General features: G+C 30.9%; 1 protein-coding gene across 1 annotated transcript in view; it reads left to right on the forward strand.

Moving 5' to 3' along the window:
* The window catches only part of LOC145239993 (uncharacterized), a 582,634-nt gene that overhangs the window by 6,495 nt on the left and 549,422 nt on the right, over positions 1 to 26,717 (forward strand). The window lies entirely within an intron of this gene.

A 26,717-nucleotide genomic window follows, 5' to 3' on the forward strand; every position in this document is an offset into this window, starting at 1 on the left:
CAAATAGGAAACATAGCTTATAATATGAGCATGAGTTAATAAAATATGTTAAAATACACTTTGAAATGAGTTAAAACCATATTTAATCTGAAAAGGAAACACTATATCCTTATCTAGTGTTTCCTTTTCAGATTAAATATGTTTTTAACTCATTTCAAAGTGTTTTTTTAACATATTTTATTAACTGTTTGCCCTTATATATATATATATATATATATATATATATATATATATATATATATATATATAGGGTGGCCCTAAAGTAGGTTTACTGTTATTAAACTACCTTTTATATGGTTGAAGTTACTTGTTAATTAAAATGTACAAGCAATGTAAAATACTCCACAGAGTATAGATCTAATTTACATAAACAACTTGGGTCCGTTTTTTTAATGGACCTGTAAATGGGGAGAACTACCTGGACATACTTCGTGAAGTAGCAGTACCACAAGTCAAAACTAAACCTGACTTTGATGAACATTTCTTCAACAGAATGGAGCAACAGCATATTATGCGTCTAAAGTAAGAGACTACCTTAACCAAGTTTTTTCCACAGCGTTGGTTCGGAAGAAGAGGCAGGGTCGAATGGCCACCACGTTTACCTGATCTAACCCCAATGGATTTCTTTTTTTTAGTTGTTGTTGAGAACAAGGTTTATGAGAAGGAACACATAACAATAAATGATTTAAAAGATTACATTGATGTCGCATTCACAGAAATTGATTAAAATCAGAATTTGTGTCGCGCTGTGTGTCAGAGTGTCCTGGAGAGATTTGAAGAATGTTGCAATGTTGAAGGGGGTCAATTTGAGCATCTGAGAGATTAAATTATTTGTTTTCATGTTAACAGGTATAATGAATTTCCCGCTGTTCTGGTGTGTAATTTCAAATAAATATTTAAACTATCTGAAGTTTTTCAAATAACCTAGTTAAAGAATTTCAAATATTAAATAATTGTAAACCTACTTTTGGGCCACCGTATATATATATATATATATATATATATATATATATATATATATATATATATATATATATATATATATACTTGTTTATTGTTATATAAACATGCTCACATCCCGCTGCTACAAATAGCCACTTGTTTCAATCAAACAACAGATATCATCAGGCAGCGACTTGACTATTCAAAAGTTCAATGAATAACCTTATTATGAAGGTTATTCATTGAACTTTCGAATAGTCAAGTCGCTGCCTGATGATATCTGTTGTTTGATTGAAACAAGTGGCTATTTGTAGCAGCGGGATGTGAGCATGTTTATATAACAATAAACAAGTATTATCAGCTCTTTTTATTGAGCACTATCTAACAACCTCGTTGAATTCATTAGTCCATTACTTTTAAATATAAAAAAACCCGAGTATATATATATATATATATATATATATATATATATATATATATATATATATATATATATATATATATATATATATATACAAAAGGCTCCTTTAGTCTTTGACAGACTATGGATACCCATCGTAAAGGTGCCTGCGCGTGAAATTTTTGTGTCAATTCCAACCACACCTCTCCCGAGTTGGCATTGTTAAATACCAGTGTCAAGTTGTCACATACGACATAATCGCGTTGACATACCGTTGACACACAGGTTCCCGTCAGATTACCGAATTTAAGCAACGTTAAGCCTGTTGGTACTAGATGGGTAATGACCATTTAGGAATTCTACGCGCCGTATGTGCTCACCACTCATCTCAGCATTTGTTTTCATATGTATGTATGTATGTATGTTCACTTTTTGTGTATGCATGCAAAGGACTTTTTTCGTCGGCCTTCTCGCTCGGCTCGCTCCTTCTTAAAACTTTTTATATTACGTCTAAATCGTAATATCTACGACTTAAGAACGGGGGTAGCGTGTGTATTTAATTTGCCCGATTTTTACCAGCTCACCGCGGCTTGGAAAAGTCAAAAGCGGGGGAAAAATAACTAGCTTGCAGCGCAAAACTAAGTCAAACATCACGCCACTTCCTCGCACCTGTATATTTCACTTCATAAACCTTAAATGAACACGCTAATCTGTTCTTCTCGCCACGTGGCCGAGATGGATAGGTTCCTGGCTTTTTTCCACTTTACTTTCCACCTTCGCGTCAGGGTTTCGGGGTTCAATCCTACCTTCCTACTACAACTTTTTTTTCTTTTACACCTCCAAACACCCGGCCAACGTTTGTTTTTTAATACACTCCAAACACCTGGACAACGTCGGGTACCCCCCGCTAGTTTTTCCTAAATGCGAGTTGGGAATAATTTTCCCTTTAACCAATTTTGTACCCCTACATGGGGAGCGGTATATACAGAGTGACCCAAAAAAACAGGTCCCAACTATAATTAGGCCCCGTTTCTTAGTGTTTTGTCCGAATGAAATGAAACTTTGGTCATAACTAGTTTATTATATTACAAACGTCACATCAAAACACAAGGGTCTTTGGCCGTTCTACAGCATATGTTCTAGATGGCCTCCATTTAGCTTTTGGGTTTTTTTGGGGGGGGTCACCCTGTAGATTATTTTTAAAATATAATTATCCAGTGACACGTATTTCGTCGTCTACGACTCATCAGAGTGGCTAAATCTAGCAAGATTCGCAATCGCGACCCCACGGAATGAGACTAAACTCTTCTTCCGCTCACCCATCTCGCATGGCTGTTTTGGATATATCGCGATTTACTTATGTATATGTTATTTGTTTTGTTTTCGTGGTACGGTTTTGATGAATTCAATAATTGACAAAAGTGCATTTTTACCTAAATACAGATTAGGAAAAATCTTCCCTTTAACCAATTTGGAACCCCCACATGGGGAGCGGCATGTATATAATTTTTATTATATAATTATTCACTGGCTGAATCTAGCAACATTCAAAATTGGGACGCACAGTAATGAGCCTATACATGGGAAACATTCATAAAAAGTATATTTAATCCTTTGTAATACATTTCTTTTAAACACGCACACATACACACGCAAACGCACACACACACACACACACACACACACACACACATATATATATATATATATATATATATATATATATATATATATATATATATATATATATATATTAGCAGGGAGCCAGGCTTTCCCAGGGAAAAAGCACGCCTAAATATATTTAATTTACACAATTAAAACTAAAGGAATATTTTTCTCAAGTGCCATCACCTAGAATCGAAACCAAGTAACTGTTTAAGCTATCGCCAAGGAGATAAGAAATAGCTATAAATAAACAGATTGTATGTATGTATATATATATATATATATATATATATATATATATATATATATATGTATATATATATATATATATAATAGTCCATGTGCGTATGGAAATAATGATACATGTATGCATGTGTGCATGTGTGTGTATTGATAGACATGTGTATGTATACTAGCTTTTCTATACTTATACACATATAAAATATTATTGTATATATATATATATATATATATATATACATATATATATATACATATGTGTGTGTCATATTTTATCTTCATTTTAACAGTGTGCTATACAAAAATAGAGCGTACTTCTTATAAAAAACACGTTTTCCAACTATAAATATATTGCTATAAAGATGAGTTCTCTGTCTACGTTTCTTCCTTTTGAATTTAATTCATTTTGGCACTCACTATCAGAAAATATTAGCTATATATTTTTGTCGCCACTGTAGTCGTTGATCGCATTATCCTAGCCAGCTAAAACGTAGCCCTTAACGGTCGGAAGCGACTTGGGTTCGACATTCAATCAATGTCGGCCCGTCAACGACTATTCAGAAAAAAAATAACATGTATGTGTGATGAGTGGCAGTATATATATACATATACTAGCATTTAATCCTGGCGTTGCCCGGGTGTTTGGAGGTGTGTGTTGAGCAAAAAAAAAAAAAAAAAAAACGTGGTAGAAGGAAGGGAGGCTCGAACCCGTATCGCAAAGGAGGCAAAGAACGGGAAAATACCCTGACGTCTTTGTTGTTACGACCACAGCCAACACGGAAGTTACGTAGGTTTTAATTAAGGCTAGGCAATCGAAAGGAGAATATGACTTTCGAAAATATCAGCGAAAAAAAACGACCCCTCCTTGTAGAAAAGTGTCCAATGGAAGGATAAAATAGTAATGTTTTTAATCAATTTTTCGATATATATTATTCCTTAATTAAAATTCATTTTTGAGATGAGCATTATATATATTAATTTATTTTTATTTCGGACAACTATTCTCATCTTTATCAGTTGTTATTATCATCTTTATTGGTTGTTGCTTTTCACAACGTTTCGGCCAATTATTCCTCTGGCCTTCGTCAGGTGGTAACCGCGACGGATAGGAACTTCGAATATCCTAACTGCATTCTCAGCCATCACTGCCATCCGTAGTTGTTGTCGTCTCACCACATTTTTGGCCAAGTAAACCTCTGGCACGCTTTGGGTGGGATTGAAACCTCTATCTTCAGGCAATGTTCACCTGGAACTCTAGAGATTCAACGTCTCTATCAACTGCGCCACGGGCCCCGAAGGGCGGTCAAGATTGGATTCTTTGATCTTATAAATCCACGTTTATTTATTACTGATGTTCCATAGTCGGGTCCGTAACAACCAATAAAAGATGAAAAACAACAACTAATAAAGAAGAGAATAATAGTCCGAATTAAAAATAAATTAATATATATAATGTTAATCTCAAAAATGAATTCCAATTAAAATAATATATATACCAATCGGTACGGACCCGACTATGGAAGATCAGATAATAAATAAACGTGGATTTATAAGATCAAAGAATCCAATCTTGATCGCCCTTCGGGGCCCGTGACGCAGTTAATAGAGATGTTGAATCTCTAGAGTTCCAGATGAATATTGTCTGAAGATAGCGGTGTCAATCCCACCCAAAGCGTGCCAGAGGTTTACTTGCCCAAAAATGTGGTGAGACGACAACAACTACGGATGGCAGTGATTGCTGAGAATGCAGTTAGGATATTCGAAGTTCCTATCCTTCGCGGTTACCACCTGATGAAGGGCAGAGGAATAAGTTGGCCGAAACGTTGTGAATAAAAACAACAAATAAAAGATGAAAACAACAACTAATAAAGATGAAAGTAATAGTCCGAATTAAAAATAAATTAATATATCATCTTTTCGATATTTGTCGTCTGAAAGGTCGACCTTCAAAACGATACTGATCTTGTAAAAGTTTTAGGCAGATATGCAAACATACACACACACACACATACATATATACATCCATATATTGGGAACTCAAATTTTCGACCCAAACCGATTAAAAAGCTTGCCCTATCTCTGAATACCTTTATGTAAAATGTCAAATATTTAGACCAGAACTTGTCTGCGTAATATGGTAGAGACCGAAGCGGTCAATTTTTTTTTAAACTTTGACCCCTATTATGACTCCTTAACAGTTATTGTTTTGGGCTCAAATCAAGTTATTAAGTTAGATCCATGTCCAAGTATCCTATATCTAAAATTTCAAGTGTTTAGACCCAAAATTGGCGGACGAGTTTGGTAGAGTTCTGAATGTTCGAATCGTGAATTTTGACCCATTAACAGCCAAATTCCTGGCCGAAAACCGATCACAAAGATTTTCCTAGATCCCAATACACTGTGTATCAAATTTCGAGTCTGTAGACTGAAAATTGACAGTTATTGTGTAGGAAAACTCAAAAATTGCACTGTGTCATGTTTGGATTGGAATAATAGTAAAGTTAGTAGATCAGTTAATTTGAAAAACTATATTTATTTTCACACTAACAGTGTTTTTTTTCCATGTACGGATATTTTTTTATCCCCATTAGAACCAGTGTATTTTCAGGATAAAACCCCAACATTCATAACGGCTAATCTCGTATGTAAATAAGAGGTTGTGCCAGCTACAGAATATCCTCTCTTTATTCGAAACCTCCATACTTCAGTGATTATCCGGCTATTCCGCATCACAGTTGGTCGCCCCACTGTTAACCTGTATGGCTTCTGGTACAGTCTCTAGTTTGTTTTTGAAACATTTTCTCACATAATAGAGAGTGCAGCCATCAACAGAGCTCCCAATGCACTGCTTTCCTATAGTTGTGTCTGTGCTTACATTCCTTGTTGGCTTATTTGTTGAATTCACTTATGTGGTTTATTGTTTGGTCTCTTTATCCATAGAGTCTACATTTTTTTTAAATGTGGTCTGTTTTAATCCCGTTGTTCTGTGCATCTGTCATTAGAGATTCTATTTCTCTGTTCATGTGTCTTCGTAGCCATGATCAGTCATTTTGTTGTTGTTGTTGTTATTGTTATTATTATTATTATTATTATTATTATTATTATTATTATTATTACTATTAGTATTTACTCATTAGGCGTAGTCACACAAGCAAACTTCACAGATTTTTCTAGGAGAACAACTTACGGCGTTCTCTGGAGTGGCGACAAGGTTCCCTAAATTTCCAGTACTCTTCACCTCTTTCGATAACCATTGCAGATGAATTTGCGTTATCGCAACAACCGCCAGGCTTCTAATCATGATAGGTTTTCATTTATTCAAACTCTTAATTCTTGGTGTATATGGATGAACAATTAATATTGAACCCTCTGACCTGCTTCCTCTTATTTGCGTTAAACGACGTCATAATAGAGCGCCAGTCTTATCATCGTGAGAGATTTTTATTCATTTAAGCTTGAGACTTTTCTTTAAATTTAAACCAACTTATAAATAAGAGAATGTAACTAAATGATCTAACCCGTCAACCCAAACAGATTTAAAGTGCTCCTCTGCACATGCGCAAATATGCTTACATACATGAAACTGCTGTAACAGATGAGGACAAGTTGTTGGTGAATAATCGGTTACCTTTGTTAATTTAAATATGCAGTTTACAAAACTGGAGAGAAAGAATATCAAATTATCAGTTTTGAAAAGGAAAAGGTAAATTTAATAAGAGAGGAATTTCAAACGGACACAATAATAACAAACAAAAATGGAATAGTAAACAAATGGCAATTGATCTGAATTAAGATTAATAATAGATTGGGAATATAACCAGAGTTGATCTAATTTGAAAACTTAAGAGATGACGGAAGGAACAAAGAAATATTTTATGATACCAAGTTAACAACCGGATGGAAGAGAGGGCTTATTTTAGTCACGGAGAATTTCTTTGGCGATAAGTCGTCACTTTGCATCTTGGGCGGACACTGTGGCTGAGAAGTAAACTCTGCTAAACAGACCTTGGAATTGCGACGATCATTTCCACGGGGGGCATTGCGCAGAAATAAAAAAAAATATTAAAAGTTTAGCAAGAAGTTATCTATTAATTTATTCATTTATTGCGGACTATGTTTTAGTTGTTATTTCACGATATTTCGGCTAACTATTCCTCTGGAATTCTTCAGGTGGTAATTGCGACGTGATAGGAACTCGAAATCTTCTAACTGCATCATCACAAATTATTGCCTTCCGTAGTTGTTGTCGTCTTACAGCGTTGTTGGCCAAGTAAGCCTCTGAGCGCCATGGGCAGGATTGAAATCGCTATCTTCAGGCAATGCGCACTTGGAACCGTAGAAATTCAACGTCTCTATCCACTGTTCCGGATATATATATATATATATATATATATATATATATATATATATATATATATATATATATATATATATTATTTGTGAGTAAATAGTTATATATGGTCGCTACAAATAGCCATCTGTTTCAGTCAAAGAGACTTCCTCAGGCGACCTAGAACCTCTTTTTATTCGCGTCGAGAGGTTCTAGGCCGCCTGAGGAGGTATCTTTGACTGAAACAGATAGCTATTTGTAGCGACCATATATAACTGTTTACTCACAAATAATATATATATATATATATATATATAATACACACACACACACATACAAACGCAATTTCTTTTATATAATAGTACAGATATACTATAAACTGAGTGCAAGAAACAATGTGTATATATATATATATATATATATATATATATATATATATATATATATATATATATATATATATACGTACATATATATGTGTGCGTATCTTCCGAAAGAAACTCGGATGGAAATATACATTTATGAATGTGTCGCTTATTCTCACTTACGCATACTTATGGTTAAAAATCGATACATATATATGCTTACAAATCATAATAAATAAATATAAACCGTGACTTAATCAAATATGCATATAAATCGTTATACATTTTATACATTCATGTTATTTACATATATGTAAATCGCACAAATCGTACATACGCATATGTACGAATACATTCACACACGCACACACAGACACACAAATATATCCAGACATATATATACTTTATATATATATATATATATATCCAGACATATATATATATATATAAATATATCCAGACATATATATACTTTATATATATATATATATATATATATATATATATATATATATATATATATATATATATATATATATATATATATATATATAAGCTTCTATGTGAAAATCATTGATGCTCCCAAAAATTTTGGTAATGTCTATCTAAGATACGTATAAAATATAAACAATATTGAGCAATAGTAAACTAAAGACGATCATCCTACAAGAAAACCGACGATAAAACCTAACAGGGAATTAATTAAAAATGAATGTTTAAAAGATTATGCAAATTAGGTAGATCGTTTGCAGATGAATTAAATTCAACAACACATATATAACAAAGTTGTGTTTTCTTTTGAACTATATAGAAAAAGGGATTTTAATACGAATAGTAATAAATAAAATAAGTTATTGGCGTTGGTTCGATTAATCGGAATCAGGAAGTGGAAAAATCGGAGATTTTTAGGGTATCGAAATGAGTATCGGTATCGGGAAATTTTGAGCCTATTTTCCGATGCCAAAATCGATTCCTTAATTTATCATTTTCATTTGATTTTGGTTTAAGAAACATCTTCCACTGCTTGTGAATATTTATTGATTTAAACTTCCAGTAAAACTGAAATCTATAGATTACCCCCTCACAAGTGTGTTTTAACGTTTAAGAAAATATAGACACATTTAAGATGTGTTTTACAGTAATCGGGACAAAACAACACTTTTACGTTTAAATATTTAGAGATTTATAAAGAATCGGAATCGGTAATTTTATCGGAATCGGGAATTTAGTACGGAATCGGTAATTGTATCGAAATCGAGAAAAATGTTGGAATGATCCCATCACTAATAGTTATATATATATATATATATATATATATATATATATATATATATATATATATATATATATATATATATATATATAATTTAAAGGAGATTAGAATAATAGTCTAAAGAGCTAAGTGTAGTTTAATGTAATAGTGAAATTACTAGTTTAATTAAAATACAGGAAATGCTCGTTGTAATTTAGATATATAATAAGCTCGATAGTTAAATGTCCTAGAGCTAATTCAATATTAAGTAATGTGATTTATAATTTAAAAGTTTTAAAATTTTTTAAATTTAAAAATCAAAATTTAATTAAATTAAAAATCAGTTTCATAAGAAGGAACAACAACAAAGTATATATATATATATATATATATATATATATATATATATATATATATATATATATACACATTTTTCTCGATTTCGATACAATTGCCGATTCCGTACTAAATTCTCGATTGCAAGAGCAAGATAGCCAGCAACAAATTAAACTGCAGACCAGCTTAATGCGGGTACTGGACTCTTCAGGTTTATGCGCATAAGTCTGAAGAGTCCTAGAGTGGATGAAACGCGGAATATTCAGTGTAGCTTAATCGCCGTATATATTTTATAAATTACTAACTAGCTCTTCCTTCGTATTGAGCACTTTTGAAGTAAATACTTAAAGTTTACGCATAAATCTATACTTTCGTATATTAATTTTATGTGAGTAAATTAAGTAGTTATTTGTCTATATACGCCCATTTGATTCATATGATACGAGAGTATTTTTAAGCATGTGTGTAATAAAATCGATAACAGTAATATTATTGATAACTAGCGTTGTCTACTCGGCGTTGATCGAAGCTTTTTTTCATTTGTATATTGATCAATTTCTATCACTCACCCCTTGTCACCCCTTTTTACTTTTCTTCTAATTAATTTAGTATTAGTAAATATATTTTCAGAAAGATAATTTCATTAAGGAATCTTTATACATTTCTGAAACGCAATGTCTGTGTGCATTTGTGTGATGGTTATCTATTCCTTGCAGAATGAAGGCTTAGAGCATCTACTTATCTGACTGTGTATTCTAAGATGAGTTTTACTGTGAACGACAATGTAAGCATCCTCGAATATCTAAGTGCTCCCCAAGGGGTGTACGAGGAAACACCCCCTCTTTAAACTTCATACATAATTTTATAATATTTTAATATATATATATTTGTGCTACCAGATCAGGCTGTCTGAAGCTATTGGCTGTGAGGATATGTGCCTAACATTGATGCTTTTGGGTTTTTTTTTTTTACTTTCTTTTGCAAAACTTAATTATGTTCTGCAACCCCTTACCAAAAACAGCAACCCATCTTTTTTACCCCGGTCCCTTCTACCCGTTTACCTTTTCTATTTCTGTCTCCCTAACTTCCTGACTGGTTTTCTAACTTAAAATGTACCAAACATTAATATAGTAATCCTTTTCCCCCCTCTCTCATTGTAAAACTCATTCATGTTCAGCAGGATAGAAAACAAAAACGATCAAATCTACAATAAAACAACCAAACCAAACCTAACTAGCAATCAAACTCTTGTGTCTGTATCAATAACAACACGAACGCAGAAAGTAAAGGTAAAACAAATATATTAAGACGAACAGATAATACATATTTACAAAGGTGCAGTTGTACTGCAGTTGGAAGATTGTCCGGCAGAGGGCGTGTTAAAGTCTTTCATGGAGCAACTGGCATATTCGTCTTGCCTATCCGGCGTTCGAACACAGCTCCCCGGTCTTGCTGACTTGATACCTTTATCTATATCTTGTTCACCCACGTATGCTAATTAGTGGGCGTCTTCACAACACAAACCAAACTACAAACTAGTAATTAAAGATACAAAGAGCTTGAAGAATAAAAACATTATACAAAATTATTGGATGCAACATGAATACTATTAAAAAAAATGGGCTCGATATTAAATCACTCGAAAAGGGTTTATATTTTCTTAATCCGATAAAATTAACAGTTAGAACAAAAACAACAAGAAGCAGGCATTGTTTCGAAAGAAATCGTAATAAATGCGTTTTGGTAAAACAGAAAAAAAACGACATTTGCGTTTAAATTAAAATATATATTAAAATTTGAAGTTAAACTTTAAGTATCATGGTGTCTGTTGAGTGCACATTTAACTATAAGTATTGCAAACCACTTATAATTCAATGGTTGTAAGTTTTTTTTTCTTTTCAAAAATAAACAATTATAAACAGAACGCCTCATAGAAATCTATCTATATTCTTTTTTCATTTATCGCACAAGTGTCAGGCTTATACGTTAACTCATTAGCTAATGTAACATACTAACCCAACGGGTCACGGGTAGTCATATATATATATATATATATATATATATATATATATATATATATATATATATATATATATATATATATACATATATATAACTTTGCCTGCGTGTGTGAGTTCGTTGCCTATCGACTTGGAAACGGCTGGGCCGATTTTAAAAACATTCCCAAACCTTTACTTGATGTGTTTGGAAGCGTTCGTACGTGAAATGTGTACAGAATTGCTTACTATTAATATCGAAAATTTATAATCGAAAATATTCGATTAAAGAAATGCAGTGTATGCACTAAGGTGCCTAGTATGCAACAGATCTGACATAGACGAAGCAAAAATCTATGCAATAGAGTTGCCTTAAAAAAGAGTAACATAACGCAGGAAACATACACCTCAATGTTGCAAAACACATACATGCATGCAGTGGAAATAATGTCAATCTTCCAAACCGACAATTACTTTTACTTACTTATATGAGAAAAAAAAATCATAACAAAATTCACTCACAAAATGGACAGAGCTTAATACTAACACACAAACATACGAAATGCAAAACACACGCGCCCACACCCACGTATATCCACACATGCAGGCAAGGAATTCTCCTTATTTTTAATGTAATGCATTGGACAACTTAGTTTATTATGAGACCAACAACACTACGAAATACGTAGGGCCAAAGTGTAATATCTGTTCCGATGGTACACTTCGATTCTACTGTCCTCGATCAGTGGAGGAGAAATTCTTCATGACTGAGACAATATTTTTTCTTGTGCCTATACAGGATAGCTTTGTTTAGGAAACTGGATTTTCTCTACATTGAAAACCGATCCTGTATAAAAACATGCCGTCGTTGGGGTACAAATGAATAGAATACTAAAAATATCTCATTTTTATAAATGCCGCTTCTTTTTATCAACAAATGCCTTTCATCAATGCAGTATAAGATGAATAGAAACACTACTGTTTCCTGGATTGTTATTGTTCTATTGTCCCACATAGGTGTAGAAGCTCGGAACCAGACCTTAAACCTCACAAGGAAATTACAGTATTTACAATGTTCCAATTATTCGTATAATTAGCTATTTTCTTTTATAATAGTCAAATTATAAATATTATTCCCAACAGATTAAAACGAAAATCACGATAGAAACAAATTAAAATCTAAAAATCGAAATTAAATAACAATTCCCTATACCAAAATAATTACAGTAAATAGAACTTACTCAATCTATAAGATAGAACTTACAATTCACAAGCCAATATAACAAACACACACACGCACACAACTTCCTCCACACAAAAATACACGCACCGAGACACACTTCCACACAAGCAAGAAGAAATATAAAAAAAAAACCATTAAAACCAAAGATCGATAATATCCAATGATTCCCAAACTGACCCTAATAAACGAAAAGAGAGAAGAATACACTCACGTATCAGAACATTCAAATGCACAAATCTTCTCACTTCTTGGAGAAGTCTTTTATAATCGGAATGGATAGAGAAAACAGTATTTTACATTTTAAACATTTTACATTTTAAATATTTTACATTTTAAATATTTTACATTTTAAATATTTTACATTTTAAATATTTTACATTTTAAACATTTTACATTTTAAATATTTTACATTTTAAAAATTTTACATATTAAATATTTTACATTTTAAATGTTTTACATTTTAAATATTTTACATTTTAAACATTTTACATTTTAACTATTTTACATTTTAAATATTTTACATTTTAAATATTTTACATTTTAAACATTTTACATTTTAAATATTTTACATTTTAAATATTTTACATTTATAATATTTTACGAACCATCTGAAGAGGACGTTTTAAAACCACAAGATTGTTCGAAACACGTTAAAACTATTTCAAATAATTTGAGCAATTTAAAAATGGAAATATGACATTATAAAATATAAACAGAAAACATAGCACTTGTTGGTAACCACAATTAATATTTAAATATACATTTTCTCTCGTTCGAGTCTTTTAAATCATTATATATATATATATATATATATATATATATATATATATATATATATATATATATATATAATTGTTTTTTCTTTAATATTCCAAGAGTGGTGTTTTTATAGCAGGATAGACAATAATATAATATATATCGTACAATATCATATATAATAAATATGTCTGATGTTCAATGATAATCAGAGTATATATATATATATATATATATATATATATATATATATGCATGTATATGTAAACAACAACACTATATTTATAACAAGTCAGTAAAAATAATAATAAAGATGAAATAAATTTAAACACAGTTATTTCCCTTACATCAAAAGTTATGCGGAATTTTACTGCGATATTATAAAAAAAGTAAAAGATTAGCTGCGTCGCTTGTCTGAAATAATAATAATAATAAAAATAATAATAATAAAAAACTAATAATAATAATAATAATAGTAATAAAATAATACTAAGAAGAAGAAGGAGAATAATAATAATAAAAATAATATTAATAATAATAATAATAATAATAATAATAATAATAATATTCAGAAACAGAAGAAACACATAAATAAACAAAATACATTAACATAATTGGATAAAAAAATCACCGTAAAAATATCTCTTAGTAGAAAAATAGGTAAGTAAAATATTATTATTATTATTAATAATAATAATAATAATAATAATAATAATAATAATAATAATAATAATAATAAAAAATTAAACAAGATTAAAAATATATAGCCAATAAATGTTTATAACAAAAAAATAAATAAAATTACCCCAGGTACCCACGGTTTTAACTAGTAACATCTTACAGCGGCCCTTACCTCTATCTGCAGCCTGTTCTCTTCCGCCATCTTGAATATACTCTTGTTTTCTTTTTGAAAAGTGAAGATATTTTCTCCCGAAATTAATCAAAGTTCCATACCACCAACGGACTTTATATACAACGGACATACCAACAACTTCGTTACGAATTACTGATATAACGAGATGAGGAATAAACAGTTAGACAATTCTCTACTTGAAGATGCCCGTCTATTTGTTTGTTTTTCTTTTCTTTACTCTCATGATTCCGGTCCTTTCCACATTGCTTTTGCCTTTTAAAACTTCGGTATAATACGGATTTACTATTGTAGTAGTTTATTTTTTAAAAAATATAGACTTGCAGTATTGACTTCCTAATGATTTTTTTATTCCTACCTTCATTGAAACGGACAGGGGGTGCTTGTTGCTTTCATTTTTTTCAAGACTCATTCACTTGTATTTATGTATCATATCTTTTTCCAGTAAAAAAAACTACAAACAAAAACAATAATTAAATCTCTGCAGTTAGTTAACGTTTTCATATAAAGCATTTGGTCCTATTTAAAAAAATAATTTCCAGAGTTCAGCAGATTCACTGACGGTGCCCCAGGACTCCATGGAGCGAACCTTGAGAAACGTTGACCCATACTACATATTAAACACACTATAAATGATTTAAACGTAAAAGATAGATAAGATTAGAAAACAATATGCCTTTTTTGTTTCCGCTTATGATATGAAATTAGAAAGGATGGTCTATATTACCTATATTGCTATTCAAAAAAGGTCGTAATCACTTTTTTATAGATAAAATTTTAGAAAACGTGTTCTCTGTATTTCTTCATAACAGATAAATCTACCCGAACGCTTAAACTAAAAAAAAAATGAACGCAACAATTTATATGAAAATAACAATCCATATGATAACAATACCTAAGAAAATAAGAACCGTATGAAAACAACAATCTTTATCTCTATGACATACTATATAAAAATGACAATCTATAATAAAATAACAACCGATATGATAAAAATATGAGGACAATACATACTATACAAACAATCCATATGATAATAACAATCCATATAATAACAATCCATATGAAAAAAATCCATATGAGAATACTCCATATGATAATTACATTCCGTATGATAAAAATCCACACGAAAATAAAAATCAATATGAGAACAGCAATTCATATAAAAATAATAATCAATAAAAATAACAATCCACATGAAAATAATAGTCCTTTACATTATAGCTATCTATATGAAAATAACAATCTTTCAATAATAATAATCGATATAAAAATAGCAATCCTTTGAATAATAATAATCACTATGAAAATAAAAAATCTTTTAATAATAACAATCCATATGAAAATAATAATTCTTTTAATAATAGCAATCCATATGAAAATAAAAATCCTTTCAAAAATAATAATCGATACAGAAATAGCAATTCTTTTAATAATAACAATCCATATTAAAATAACAATCCTTTAATAGAAAAAATCCATATAAAAATAATAATAATTTTAATAGCAAGCTACATGAAAATAATAATCACTTAATAATAACAATCCATATGAACATAAAAATGTTTTTAATAATAAGAATCCATATGAAAATAATCATCCTTTAAATAATAACAATCCATATAAAAATAATAACCATTCTAATAATAAAAATCCACGTGACAATAAAAATTATTTTAATAATAACAATCTATATGAAAATAATAACCCTTATAATTGTAACAATCCATATGAAAATAATAATCTTTAAATAATGACCATCTATATGAAAATAATAACACTTTTTAATAATAACAATCCATATGAAAATATTAATCCTTTTAATAATAACAGTGCTTCTGAAAATAATAATCATTTAATTGATAGCACTTCATATGAAAATAATAATCATTTTAATAATAACAATCCATATGAACATAAGAATTCTCTTAATAATAACAATCCATATGAAAATAATAACCCTTTTAATAATAGCAATGTCTTTGAAAATTAAAATCTTTTAAAAAATAGCAATCCATATAAAATAATAATTCTTTTAATAATAAAATTTCGAATGAAAATAATAATCCTTTAAATAATAACAATCCATATGAAAATAATAATATTTTATAATAATCATCCATATCAAATAATACTTCTTTTTAATAATAATAACAACCCATATAAAATAATAACCTTTATAATTTTACAATCCATATGAAAATAATACTCTTTTTAATAATAACAATCCATATGAAAATAATAATCATTTTAATTTTACAATCGATATGAAAATAATCATCTTTTTAATTATAACAATCATATGAAAATAAAAATCTTTTTAATTATAACAATCCATATGAAAATAACAATCTTTTTAATAATAACTATCCATATAAAAATAATAATCTTTTTAATTATAACAATCAATATGAAAATAAACATCATTTTAATAATAACAATCCATATGAAAATAATAATCTTTTAATTATAACAATCCATATGAAAATAATAATCATTTTAATAAAAACAATCCATATGAAAATAAAAATCTTTTTAATAATAACAATCCATATGAAAATAAAATATATTTTATTATAACAATCCATATAAAAATAATAATCTTTTTAATTATAACTATCTATATAAAATAAAAATATTTTTAATAATAACAATCCATATGGAAATAATAATTTTTTAATAATAACAATCCATATAAAAATAAAAATCTTTTAAATAATAACAATCCATATGAAAATAAAATCATTTTCATAATAACAATCCATACGAAAGTCATAATCTTTTTAATAATAATAATAATAATAATCCATATGAACATAATAATTCCTTTTAATAATAACTATCCATATGAAAATAAAAAATATTTTAATAAGAACAATCCATATGAAAATTAAAATCTTTTTAATTATAACAATGTATATGAAAATCATTTAATAATAATAATAATCCATAAAAAAATTATTATTATTTTTATTAATAATAATCCATATGAAAATAAAAATCTTTTTTAATAATAACAATCCATATGAAAATAAAAATATTTTTAATAATAACAATCAATATGAAAATAAAAATCATTTTAATAATAACGATCTATATGAAAATAAAAATGTTTTTAATAATAATAATGAAAATTAAAATCTTTTTAATTATAACAATGTATATGAAAATAAAAATCATTTAATAATAATAATAATAATAATAATAATACATATAAAAAATAATAAATCTTTTCATTAATAAGAATCCATATGAAAATAAAAATATTTTTAATAATAACTATCCATATGAAAATAATAATATTTCAAATAATAAAAATAATAATCTTTTTATAATAATAATCCGTATGAAAATAAAAAAAATCTTAGACATGAAAATACGAATATTAAAGCACCTTATTATAAAGCGTTTCAGTTTTTTTTTCTCTCTATTTACTCCTGAATTTTTACAGCAGTTGTCTATTTTTTTCGTGTCCACTGTAGGATAAATAGGTATTTAATATATGAGGAAGCAACACCTATCACAAATATTTTTGCAATCGTAGATTAAACAAAACGAAACATCGATGTAAAAAAGTTTCTTTCCAATAACTTTTCTTTTGTGGAAAACACCACGTGGTCTTTTCCCCTGTTGATTAGGGCATAGCTGTCTCCACACATACTTCCATCAAACATTTTTCAAGCCGTCGATTTAATAAATTACACCGTTCACACCTCTATATTATTGCTCAACTATCCAATGTATAACCACACATACACTTATCGTTAAATAGCATTTTGGGCATAGTAAGTGGTGATTCCTTTGCAATACATACTTCTCATTACCCGTTTGTTAATCCATTCTAATTTTAACTTCAGTGGAGCTTTCAAACATAGCTTGATGGTACACAATTGAAATCTTCACCCAATCAAATTAATATCGGAGGTCAATCGTAGTAAAGCTGTACTTCCAATCTGAGAAATGATTTTGGCTTTAAAACATACAACAATCAATAGCAATTAACCGATAGAAAGTCATAAGCAGTCGTTTCCGCGGCCATAGTAGGTTGTGCCAAATTTGTACGCGGTCAAGGACATGCTCGTTCGAAACCGACGTTGCCTACAATTCATTTGCTCGTTATGTTCGCAAATAAAACTATTATATCTCGCTCAACACAATGAAAAATGATAATCAAGAAGATTAAAACCACAGGAAATAACGGATTTGTATTTGACGTGATAATAAACCAATTCTTTTTTCTGAAAAGAATAATTGCCCTTAAAATAGTTGATATATCCTGTATATGTATATATATATATATATATATATATATATATATATATACATATATATATATATATATTTATATATATATATTTATATATATATATTTATATGTATATATTTTATATATATATTTATATATATATATTTATATATATATTTATATGTATATATTTTATATATATATATATATTTATATATATATATATTTATATATATATTTATATATATTTACATATATATATATATTTATATATACATTTATATATATATATTTATATATATATATATTTATATATATATATTTATATATATATACATATATATTCATATATATATTTATATATATATATTTATTTATATATATATATGTGTGTATGTATGTGTGTGTGTGTGTCTGTGTGTGTGTGTGTGTGTGTGTGTGTGTGTGTGTGTGTGTGTGTGTGTGTGTGTGTGTGTGTGTGTGTGTGTGTGTGTGTGTGTGTATTAAGACAATCATGAAGGGAAGACGTATTCCTTCGGAATTCATTTTATATAAAAAAAACAAGGAGAAAAGGAAAATGGATAGCGACTAAAAAAATAAAAGTAGGGAAATAAAGGAAGAAAAAAAAATCAAAACGAATCAATTGACATGTTTCGCCCTCACTCATCAAAAATTGGAATCCAGGGGTTTATTTCTTAGTAATTTGTTTTCCATAAAAATAAAATGTAAAAAAAGACACGGGAGCAATCGCAATCGCATGGGGATGAATTTTTAGAGGTTGATCACGTTCAAACCCAACAAGCAGTCCTTTTGCTTTCAAATGGAAGGCTTCCCAAGACGAACGTGAACTAATACACTTTTATACACTAATCAAATACTGAATGAAATCATTACAACTGTGTTCTATCCAAGAACAAACAGAGATTAAATAGTTATACGCAGACAGTTATGATCTATCACAGCATTACAGTATATATAGCATAATGGTTAGGAGCCTTGATTATCGTACAGACGGTTGGGTCTCAATCCTGGCTTGAGGCGGTCGCCTGTCTAGCCGCACTGATAATCTGTGAAACAGCGAAACAGTACTGTATGTGGATGACTATAATTCTCCTCATCTTGAGTTTAGCATATTGAGAAGTGATACACGAATTATCATCAGCCTAAAACATCGTTAAACACACGACTCGCTCAGCAGGAGTCTTGACTGTCGTACGGATGATCGGTTATATATATATATATATATATATATATATATATATATATATATATATATATATATAAAACCGATCATCCGTACGACAGTCAAGACTCCTAACCATTATGCTGTCGGCGGCTGCTGAGCGAGTCGTGTGTTTAACGATGTTTTAGGCTGATGATAATTCGTGTATCACTTCTCAATATGCTAAACTCAAGATGAGGAGAATTATAGTCATCCACATACAGTACTGTTTCGCTGTTTCACAGCTTATCAGTGCGGCTAGACAGGCAACAATATATATATATATATATATATATATATATATATATATATATATATATATATATATATATATATATATATATATATATATATATATATATATATATATATATATATATATATAGCGCGAGATGGGTCAGAGTTAAGGGGCTTAGGTTCATTACCGTGGGGTCCTGGTTTCGAATCTCGCTATATTCAGCCACTGATGAGTCGTAGACGACGAAACACGTTTCAGTGGATAATTACATTTTATAAATGATATACATACCGCTCCCCATGTGGGGGTACCAAATTGGTTAAAGGGAAAATTATTCCCAACTCGCATTTAGGTAAAAATGCACTTTCGTAAATAATTGAATTCATTCATAACACGTGTGTGTGTGTGTGTGTGTGTGTGTGTGTGTGTGTGTGTGTGTGTGTGTATGTGTGTACTCACCTACAGCTCAAACCAGTAGACTAATCATGACCAGGATGATGCACTCTATTTTTCAAGGTCAAGATCAAAGTATAGGGTCAGATTTGCTGCGGCTCTCCACAAAAACTTTAAGATGGTGCATACCAAATTAGGGATAATCTCGTGGATCGCCACCATGGCTAACTTAATCCACTCCATCTTCTTAACCAATCTTAATAAAATTTGGCATGATAGTGGTCCCTAACATAGGCCAACATTTATTGCACTCTATCTCTGAACTCTGACCTTTGCGAAATAACGCTGCCAAAAATAATGTTACGGATCATTAGGGATCCTTTTTTTCTTGAGATGCATAACGTTCTTTTGAAAGTTTAAGATAATACTTTCCTCTTTCAAGTACGCACAGAAGATGCCGCTCAAACGCATTAGAAACGAAATTGAGGAAAGAAAGATCGGCAAGATTAAAAGATAATAGACTCAGAGTTGTTTCAATTTGATAAAATGAAAATGCTTCGGTAGAATTCATCAAAGAGAAAGGAGAGCACGATTAACAAATTTGGAAAGAGAACCCTAACGAGAAGCTGACAGAATTAGGCGTGCTGCAAGGCGGTTTAATTCATCATAAGGAGAAATTCAAGAAAAACAAAGAGAGGGTCGTAAAAAAGAAGCAATACGACGAGTAAATAAAAAACAAACGAGGAAACAACAAGAGGGCATAAACGAGGTCAATTGAAAGAAACAAGAAGAGCAAATAAACAAATGAGAAATCAACAAGAAAACGTACATGGGGTCAGTTTAGAGAGGCAAGATGAAGATTAAATGAAAGAGATGAAAGAACAACAAAACAGACGAGAGAATGAATCAGAAACCGAACAAATTTCCGCCTACTCCAAAGGCGTGAGCGAAAGGCTGCGAGGAAAGAGGGAGTATGACTTTGTCCAAGCAAATGACAGAAAAAGTGGCAGCTAGACAACGAATGACTGCTTTGAGACAACAAGAAATAGGAACTTGCTATAGAAAATGATGACTCTCTCTCTCTCTCTCTCTATCTCTCTCTCTCTCTCTCTCTCTCTCTCTCTACAGCTGAAATAGGAAACATGTACAAAGTATGTTAGCATTGCTCAGCTGTGAAATTTGAAAGAGAGGTTCCTGATTGTTGCTGTTCTTCTTCTGGCAAGGTTGTGTTTGATAGTTTTCCACCACTGTCTAAGTTTCTGCAAAGTTTGCCCCGCCCCCGGCAACGGTCCCATCTCTAAAGAGTTTCTGCAAAATCTACTCAATTACAACAACTGTTTTGCAATGGCTTCATTTGGTCACGGAAATCACGGCGGTACAATCCTTATTTTAAAATTCGAGACCCAGTTTGCTGCGAAACTGCTATTTGGAGATGGAGCGGCAAAGTTTATTCAAATCTACTTCTTGGATAGTCTGGAAGGGAAACTATATATTCAGAGACGTAACAGTAGACTTAATGAAGAAATTATTCTAATGCTAACATAATTTTTGCACGAGAACAACAGCCTAATTTCTTAACTGAAAACACCAAAAGAGAGGATTGCAGAAGAAAATTTGGAAAAACACAAAGTTGTCATGAGGAAAGACCGAAGGCTGCAAGGAGAGAACCCACGGCAATTCAATGCTCCAACAACAACTTATGAGATTGGAATATTGATGAAAAACGAACTGATAGCAAACCGAGATAGAGTCAAACGTTAAAAATAATACATTGAAAAGAATCTCTGAACTACATACTCTCTACGACACTTTAATGTACTGTGATAATTAAATTGATTGACTTACCGAGGGTGGCTCGGTGGGAAGGGAAAGACACTCATGGCTGTGAACGGGCCGGCCTGGTGTTTGGTAATGAAGAAAATAGGATGTCTATTCCTTATAGCTTAAATAGACATTCCAGTCTCGTTTCAATCTCGCTGAACGAGAGATTGAGACTATAAAAACAGTCACCTTTGTAGGCTTGTTGTTGTTGTAGTTTTTTTTTGTTCTTATCGTTGTTAGAGATCTATCAGACCGGTGCGACAACTGTTAACAGCGCGTTATATTTACAAGAATACGTTTGCTTGTAAGCAACGAGGTAATTTTTCGTTGCAAGTTAAACGTCTTTTCTCTCCCCCCACTCGTCGGTAGGAAATATCGACAGTACTCGTTAATGTACATCTATGGGTTTCCATCTTACAACATCTTACGTACCATCATTTATAATAGAAACCAAAACATTTAGCGCCCCAGCCGTGTTCCTTACTGTTTAAGCTATCGATAGATAAATAAAAAATTAAAATTAAACCATTTCAATCTACCTTTGAATTTATGTATGTGCCCAGATAATAGAAATCTGTCGGCAAGTTGAAACGAACAATCTACACTTTAACATGCCGACAGATTTCTGCACATTTTATTCAGTCGTCCATGAATTTTACTCATTGTAAACCACTGCTGGAGCATGATCAGTATTTCCTGTTAATTCCAGCGTTTAAGAGTTTATTGGTTAAATATTTACACAGAGATACGCAGACACGTGCATAATCTACCATTTTATTTTTTATAGCTACTTGAATTAAATAGTTTAAATTTGTATGATGTATTATGGTATTAATTTTCTGATGTTGTTCAATGGTTGTAGTGTATCATCGTATCAGATGATTTAATGCGTTTTCCGTCTTGTTTGTAATTATCGAGCATTTGTTGCTTTCTCTTTATATAGATATGTCTTCATTTTCTTTATTATGAGCTTTGTTTTTTTTTCGTTCTATAAGTTTATATATATATATATATATATATATATATATATATATATATATATATATATATTATCATTATTCGTTAATAAACTATTTTATGGAGAACATTGTAATATATTACTGTTTATTTTATTTTTGTTGGTTCTTCATAAAATTCTAGCGGGGAGACCCGACGTTACCCAGGATTGACTGATGATCAATGAACGTTTCATACTCCCATATTTTTATTGTCATAAAAATCGGTAAAATCGCACATTTTTTTCCCATTAAAATCGATTGATTGCTTGTTTTAGTTATGGACTCAACTCGGTGCTCTGGGTGGAAACTTCATATGTCTCAACGTAGTGACTTAGTCCACAATATATTGTAGTAAACGTTGCACTGTAGATAATCTGTTGTGGATGTTATAAACTTATTTTTGTATATAATGGCTTGAATATAAGTTAAAAATACAAAAGTCAAGTATCATGGTTCAAGTGTGATCTAATCAGAGACATTTCGAATGCACCCCTGTGATATCAAAGAATCTACTGGTGATTATATATGTCGGGCCTTTCGGCTTGTGTGCTAATAAAACTTCTCAAATGCACTTGTGATGTTAGGCTGTGTAAGGTGTTAACTTTGGTCAAAATAGCCTGCTCTTTCTTTCGTCGTCTTATTTCGATTATCGATTATCGATAATTATCGAGTACATTCAGGTACGAAACATATCTAAGAACACACCCAGGCCCATAAAGTACATTTGTGTGAGATTACATAAAAATCAGTCCAGATGTTTTCGAGTCCATAGGAACCGAACACAAAAAAGCACAAACACACAGGCACATTTCATTTTGTATAATAGTGAGCATTTTAAAGCTGAAAATATTCTATTTTTGCGTTGGGTGATTTTTTTTATAAGGGCTGTTTTATATTTTTGTAGATATTCACTGGGGAAGTTGAGGGGACTACAATTGTTTTAGTTGTTGTTTTATGTTGATGCGTATTGTGTAGGATTGCTAGACTCGATAAGTACATATAACAAAGGGATTTTATTTTTGTATTTAATGCTTGTGTAAATTTAGGAACCGACAGGGTTTCAAGAATTTATTGATGTTTTCTTAGTGTCTTAGTAAGATACGGGAGAAATGGATACGTGGTAAATATCTCGGCTGTATATAGTTGGTTTGTTTTGAACACACAAAACCGCTTTACGAAATACGTAGCTCGTGATCACGGTTAAGAGACCGAAAGCGCTAGATTAGTGTCTGAAACAAGAGCATCAAAAAACAAAAACATTATAGAACATACCAACTCAAACCAGTAAAATTGCTCGCCACTTGGGAAAACAACAAAATAAATATGACAGAGAAAATTATGTCGCATTCAATCAAACTTAAATAAAAATTGCTACCTAAAGAGGTGTGTGTTCATATTTTGGTAAGGTCCCCTCTGCAAATTAGAGCACTTTGAAAAAAAATATTTCATTTTGGTCAAAGGAGTTTTTTTTTTACAAAAGAATCACCACTTATCAAGGGCCAGAGGCCACTCGAGGATAAGGGTTAAAGAGTGTACAGTGGTCAAATGGACAATATCATAGTAATCATTAGAAGTGAACCTTTGTTAAATTGGATTACTTAAGGGAAACGACTCATTAAGAACTTGTTTACATTGGACTTTAAGACGGCCATATTGTAGTCAGTTGGAAACCAGGAAAACGGAAGAGAGTTCCACAGGTGTCCAGTTCTTAGACATAAACTTTGTTCATGGAATCTACGTTTAGGTTTAGGCACAGATAAAGGGTGGGGGAATTATTGGTAGTGTTTTCAGCTAGACGGGTGTTTCTCGTAAATGTATGATGAGGGGGGACCCTTGATTGGAGCTCAGACGAGCATTGCCATGAAAATAACGATAAAGCAGAGACAGGCTTGCAACGTCTTTTCTGCGAAAAAGAGGTAGCAAGAAAGAGAAAAGAGCATCTCCGAATAGGCTACGAAGTTTATTTTTAAATCTGTCAAGGCAGGATGTGACTGTCTAAAAAAGAACAAAATACTAGGTTTTATTTTATTTATAAGATAATCTGATTTTCTGAATTTTCTAAAAGAATATGAATAAAAAAGATACTATGAGGTTCAGAATATGATGATATTCACCGGTGTCCTTATTCAGTTGTTGGAAACACCGGATGATCCTTAGAGAGGCTTTTACATATATATAAAAAATAAATTCAATGAACTGAAATCAATCCAACTTAATCAATAACAAAATGGGTACATCGTTAACGCCTCATCTTAAAAGAGGAAATATCATAAAACGTACAGCAGTAAGGATAAAATGGTGTAATGTGTTGGGCTTATTATTTATTTATTTATTTATTTATTTTTATAAAAACGATAATGTGTTTGGTTTATCAACTAGTACCTAATATACACAGTCGGAAATCGCCCCCCCCCCACAACATTTAAATGGAAATGTGACCATGCATATATCAATATATTAAAGCAGTCATCCGCATATCGATCAGCACGAATAAACGACTGGATGAGTGAATCCAGCTGCACGATCGTTACACGGGAGACACTTTTAAAACGTTCGGTTATGCTTGGTCGTCACGTTAAAAGTTTAGCAACGGGGCGTTTCACTTCCCGCCGACAATGTTGATTGCGTAAACCGAAGGAAAGGGTTTATTTTCTGAAACTTTGACGAATATTGTAAGAATTGGTGAAGAGATCTAAACGTCTCTATCTGGATCCCACAAGCCATTCCTTCGAAATTTTCCTTTGCGGGCAGTAGTTACAGTCGTAGGTTTAAAAATTACTCTGTCTACTGTCAGTGATATAAAAGAACAAACTAGGCACCAAGATGTGGGGGCCTGATATCATTCCGACTGTAGTAATAAATGAAAAACAAAATGATCCACTGAGCTAGCCCCTATCTTCTCCAAACTGTTCGGCAAATGCCTACTTGAGTTTTCATTTTCTGATAGCTGGAAAATTTCTCCCGTTTTACTAGTGTTCTTGAATTTTGGCGAAAGAACTGATCGGCTGAATTATCGCCCCATAAGTCACCTGTCCGCCTCCGTGACAATCTTTGAGTTTTTAATCAATCACCATCTGGTAAATGCTAAGCTGTTCTGCTGAAGATATTTTAACAATCATCTCTGCCGCATATACCATGCACTGGATAAGGAAGAGGAAGCTAGAGCAGAAGCTTTATATATATATATATATATATATATATATATATATATATATATATATATATATATCCTAAGCCTGTGACAACGTCTGGCATTAAAGGCTTCTCACGAAAATTAAATCATATGGTATTTCTAGACAGACACTCAACATAATCAGATCCTATCGAGACAAAAAAATTCCAGGTTGTCCTCAATGACGTCCGTATATACAATCTCTGTGTTATAGGGATCGATCCTTGCAT

The sequence above is a fragment of the Euprymna scolopes genome, chromosome 19 (assembly GCF_053919585.1).
Source record: "Euprymna scolopes isolate OS-2025 chromosome 19, ASM5391958v1, whole genome shotgun sequence".
NCBI lineage: Eukaryota > Metazoa > Mollusca > Cephalopoda > Sepiida > Sepiolidae > Euprymna > Euprymna scolopes.